This window comes from Cupressus sempervirens, chromosome 5 (assembly GCF_028749045.1).
Source record: "Cupressus sempervirens isolate cs-2001-9-10 chromosome 5, ASM2874904v1, whole genome shotgun sequence".
NCBI classification, from domain to species: Eukaryota; Viridiplantae; Streptophyta; class Pinopsida; order Cupressales; family Cupressaceae; genus Cupressus; species Cupressus sempervirens.
In genome coordinates this window covers 880,199,228-880,205,543 of record NC_143122.1, presented here as the reverse complement: position 1 = coordinate 880,205,543, position 6,316 = coordinate 880,199,228, and positions in this window count along the sequence as shown.

The following is a 6,316-nucleotide window of genomic DNA, read 5'->3' as shown; positions in this document are numbered from 1 at the left end:
AATATATAAAAATATAAATTAATGCAGATTAATTTTTAGTTGAAGTAGTGAAAATAGAATAAAATTGGAGAATACATTTAATGGATAGATGAACTTAGCTCCAAACACAATGAAGAAGATTGAAATTGATGTCACGTTGGAAATCTATTGTTCTTGGGAGTAGAAGTAGCTCTACTTTCTTCCCAAGTTCTTCTAATTTTACCTAGTCTTTGTCTAGGTGGAGTTTTTCAGTTTGAGATCATCTTGTGAACCTAGATTTTCTTATGGGTCACTTGACTAATGTTGCAATTTGTGTAGTTTGCCCCTACGGCTCATTGAAGTTATTAGATGTTTTTAATATATGAGATTAAAAAATATCAAAAAAATCATTTAGAGGATTACCAAATCACTACGGTATAAGTTTTAGGTCAAAACTCACCTCCTCACCTCCCCTCACCCAAATAATTGGCTTAATGGTTGTTTAGAGGATTAATAGACAAAGATAAGTAATGCAAATGTCTTAGAGGTTGTTTAAGTAAATGTTGCAGTGTTCTAATAATAGTTACTTTCTAATTGCTCAAATAATCTAAGATGATAAATTTTTGATAAATTCTAGTAATTCGTAATAAATCACAAATGCATTCTTAGATAGGTGACATTTGTATAGAGAAATGGGTGGCAATGATGACTAAATTTAGATTTTAATTATTAGCAATTCAAGGGTCAAATTTATTAATACATAATCAAATTTGCATTAATTAATTGTGCACATATTCAAAGAATTTTTTTCATGCTATTTGACCACATGTTTGCACATACATGTTTAGTTTAAGATCACTTAGTTGAGCCTAATTTAATTTAGTTCACTTTACTTGGTATTTAATGTGCATTTTCAGCTCTATTTTGTATATTATGTATTATTTTGCATATTTTATATCCTTTTAGTTATTCTCTCTATTTTTAGAGACACATTTATTTATAAAGTAGTACATTGTATCTATTGTAACATTCTGTAATCACAATCTTGCAATTTTCTAATATTTTCCATTTGAAAAATATAACAATTATTTTCTTATTTCCCTCCTTGTGGAAGGTATTTTTGTTTTGCTATTTGATTATAGAGGTGTTTGTGTTGCAAACTTTAAAATGACTCCATAAGTTCAACATGGTATCATAGCTCTATAATTCAACATGATATTAGAGTGTCAATTTAGTAAATCTCTTATCAAGATTTGAGGTTTATTTTATCAATGATGTTTTCTCCAGATTTACTTTTAAGTGTGAGTTTGATTTTTTATTTTGCATTTTTGGAGTTTCACGAACCTCTCAATTGTACTATTCGCAATGTTATGAAACTCCAAGATTGCTTGTCATTTTATAGTTTTTTGAGAAGTTGAGGATTTGAGGGTCTTGTGTGGTATGAATTTCGAGGTAAGCACATATTTTTGGGCACTTTGCACTAAAAAAAACATTGCCAAAGAGTTCATAATGTGCCCAAATCCCAAGATCAATTGTTATTTTGTCAAAATTTGACTAGACATTTTGGGCCAATTTTGTTAAACAAACATCGCCAAAGAGTTCACAATGTGCCCAAATCCTAAGATCAATTGTTGTTTTGTCCAAATTTGGCTAGACATTTTGCACCAATTTTACTAAGGGCACACTAAACGAGGCAAAATTTGGGGTTACTAAAACATCTAGGCACTTATGTCAAGAAGGCCCAAGAACCTTACAATTGCCTATCCAAAATGTCAAATTAGATACATTGAATTCTCGAGTAAATTTATTTGGGCCTATTTTTTGAGAAAGGTACTATCTATACCATTTGCGCAACATATGGTACTCCAATAATCAATAGCACAATCAAAATTCCTCTATAAGTTTTTTTTTTATCAGAAATAAAAATTAGGTAGCTAGAGGATCAAATCTCAAAAATGAAAATTTGAAGGAATGTGTGTGAAAATGACATTGTAAAAGTGGGTTTCGACCTACTTTAACATCCTTTTTACCCTAAAGGAGTGTTTTTATGACATTTATTTACCCTAGACCCCCATTAATTCAAACTTTATCAAATAGGGGCATTTTAACCTACCAATTTTTCTATCATCATATCAAACAAGTGATTGAAATTGAAAATGTTTTCAAACATCATATCATAAATAAAATTGAAACATAATTTTTTTCTCTATTTGAAAGAAAGGCAGCCCTATTGGGTAGCTCGACCTGATAACTACTAGACCCAAGACCCCACCATTCCCCCAACTATTATTAACATGGCCCAATAATCTATTTAGGGGCCTTCCCCCCATTATAGTTATTGTTTGGGCATTCATTCTAATAAAGTTTGGCCAAGGCCACTTAATTGAATGACTGTCATCACTAATCATTGCAATTTCATTTATGAGGGGGCATACCATCCATACAACAATAAAAAATATTAGAATCAAGTTAATTAGGACATTTTTTTGAAATAGGAACATTAGGCGTAAAATTTTAAAATCATCACTAGGGATGTTGATCGAATGAATGAATCAATCATGAGTTATATGGGAATTTTATCATTAAATCAATGAATTCGAGAATCAGACACCAATAATAGTCATCAAATCTAAATAAGGTATCAATCAATCGGGCAATTAGACATGCTCTGAACCAATGCTCAGTTCAAAGAGCGACATTTATAGACACCATAAAACTAGCAAGTATGAATCAAAACTTGATCAAATAAAATTAAACACATCATTGGGATCAAAAGTTAGATTAATTGATTATCAAAGAAAACATGATTAAAACAAATCAGAAGAATTAAGTAATTTTGTAACTGATTTTAATTAACTATATAGTTCACTTAAACATTTAATCCTCATTCTAACACATTCACTTGGTGCATTTGCTAAATTAAATCAATTAAAATAATTAAATCAAATCCCTAAATTCTTTGAACATGTCACATGGAAAAAATTAAATGGACCAATGAGAGTGGGTTAAAGGGACTCACATGGATCATTAAGGCTTTCAATCTCAATCACACATTAGCATTTTAAATCCTTATATCTTAATTTGTCACATTGTTCCCCCATTTGAAACCATTTAAATGGAATTTACTCAACAAGGTTAACTTAATCCAACCTACTCTAACCCTACCTATTGGAACAATCTATAAATAGTAACAATTTCTAGAGTAATCCATCCATTATCTTTGTGCATCATTACTCTAGTGAATTTGTTCTAAGATTTCATAAGCATTTTGAGCCATTTGAGTAATTTGGCCATAACAAAGCACACATGAGTGACTGATGGAGGAGGATGGATTGGACCCACAATAAATAGAAAATACACACTACAGGCATTTATAGAAATTATAAACTCATTTTATTACCTGATCCAAAAAAACATTACATTGTGCCTCTTTTATAGAGGTCTTTGATTGTTTATGGAAACATCTAAATTAGCTCACATAAGACAAATATAATTTTCTAGAATTATCTAAACATAAATGCCTTCTAGAACTTAATCCTATTCGGTAATCCAACAATTTCTAGAATCCTCTATTACACCTTTACAATTCATTTGCGGGGGAAATTACATTCCAACACTCCCCCCTAATTTCAACCTCAAATATTGTTACATACATATTCCAATGTGCCATGATTATTATTTTCTTTTGCCTATTTCTCATGTCCACATCCAAGCCTGCAATCTTTGAAACCTTTGATCATAATGTTCGGGCTTTTGAATTCCCTTTTCTCTTGCATTTCTTTTCCTTTTTCTTATCATTATTGACTATTCAAATCCTTTCTTTTGCTTGATTCCAAAACGTCATTTTCCAATAATCTTCATATCTGTTAATGCATGAATAGTGTCTTCCAAGGTTGCGGCCTTTAATTTCTACAAACATTTTGTGAGCAATTGGCTGCCAGCAATATCCTCCTTTCATAGGATCCACTGATAATTTTGCCTCATCATGATTCATATCGACACTCCTCTATGACAACCACTGTGACTGTGATCTCTTTTCATAGACTCAATGCATTATGCAAACACTTCAATGCCTTCTTTACAACAATAGTCTCTTTCATGGAAACAATTAAAATCCTTTGCAAACTGGTGCCTCCAATAAAATTCTCTCTTTCTTTCCATGAGGGCAATCAATTTTTTTTAATACTTCTTCTATATTTTTATAATAACATTTCTCTTCTCTAAACAAATTTCTTCGCACCACCAATTCTTCAGCTGTGATGCCTTGATTCCTTGCTCAAAACTAATATCAATGGTACACAGTACATTCCTTTTTCTTTTCAATGAAATATGAATTGAAAACTTTCCTACTCACAACTTCCACATGATCTAACTCATTAGCTAGACAACAATCAAACACTTCTCTATTTCAGTAGATATTATCTTCACCATATGAACTTCACAACCTAGTTACACCAAAATATCACTTCCTCTTTTATCACAATCAACAATTCTGCTCAACCAGCTCTGATACCAAATTGATGGGGGAGGATGGATTGGATCCACAATAAATACAAAATACACACTACAGACACTTATAGAAATTATAAACTCATTTCATTGCCTGATCCAAAAAAAAACATTACATTGAGCCTCTTTTATAGAGGTGTTTGATTGTTTCCAAAAACATCTAAGTTAGCCGACATAAGACAAATAGTCTTTTCTAGAATTATCTAAACATAAACGCCTTCTAGAACCTAACCCTATTCGGTAATCCAACAATTTCTAAAATCCTCTATTACACCTTTACATTTCATTTGAGGGGGAAATTACATTTCAATAGTGACTTCTTTCACATTTGAGTTAGACTAGGGATAATTGCATCATAGATCTTTATATTCTCATTCTAGAAGTGCCACCATTGAATGCAAATGTGAGAGCATTACTTTATCTTTTTAGATAGGGATCCATATGATGCTTATTGTCTTCATTTCAATTCAATTTGATATATTTTATTGCAAATATTTGTAATTGTGTTGTTATTTTGATGAACTAATCCTAGGAAGGCATTTTACATATGCAAAATTATTTGAGAATTTATGATCGATGCATAATTTATGTCCACACATTTAATCTTGGTCAAATTTGAGAAAGTTGCTAGTGCTTCCAAAGAATATATATTTAAGATCAAACTAGTTTTACATGGGTAGCATAGAGAAGTGAACAAATAAATTTATAACACATATCAAAATACAATAAGCTAAAGGCAGAAAGATCTAATTACGCTTGGAAGTGTGCTATAGGCAATCAACTAAATAAAACTAATAGTGTGGATGTGTTGTAGTGGAAGCTTAACAATTTTTCATATTATTTTGAGTTAGTAGATTTTTTTGTAAGAATTGTTATTGTTTAAAAGTGTCCATAAAAATTGATTTATTTGCAAATTCCTTTGAGTTGTATACCATGGAACCTAATGTAATATCACATTCACTTTGCAAGTCTAGATTTGGATAGTAGCTCTAAGAAGCTTGCTCACATTGGATTTTCCCTTTTACCCCATTTCACATAAATTGAACATCTTTATGTAAAATTATGAATTAAACTTTCCAATTATTAATTTTCTATAAGAAGTGTGTGGGTTTTAGTGGCGACGAAGGGTTTGTGCTTCAATTGTATAGTGACTCTTTCTCTCCTCTTTCACACTATTCTATTGTGTTTTATAGAAATATCTTAATTTATATTTCTATTTATTTTATTCTCTATCAATTATAGGACCCAATAAAGAATTAACACCCTAGAACATTTTGAAGATCTTTAAACTTGTCAATGAAGTTATAAAAACATCCAAAATAAGCTAATAATACATTTAAAATAAGATGCACTTAGCTTTTGAATTCCTCAAACAAGTCCACAATGCATAAGGTGGTAATAAAACTAACTTATATTGATGATGAACATGGTTTAATATTTATGTAGAAATATGACAATGATAATCCTAATGAGGCACTCCTATTACATATTTTGTAGTATACAAGTTGTAGAGAGTTTCTTGACTATACTATTTTTGAGCACTAGCACGAACACCCAATTTCAAAGGAATCAATTTCTCTAGTTGGTTGTTCAAATAAAGTAATTGGAATGCTAACTTACCAAACAAAATTTATAAATTATTCAAGTCAAGACTAAAGTTTTGTTGTTTCTTTCATAGAATCTAGCAAAATCTTTAAGACTAAAGTTTCATCTTTTTGCATTATATTTAGGAGTAAAGAACTACTACATGATTTAAAAAAATTGACTATCTTAAATAATTTAATATTCTATAGGCGGTAAAAGCTACACATGAATCTATTTCTAGTGGAAGTGTTTGAGTAGAAAAACA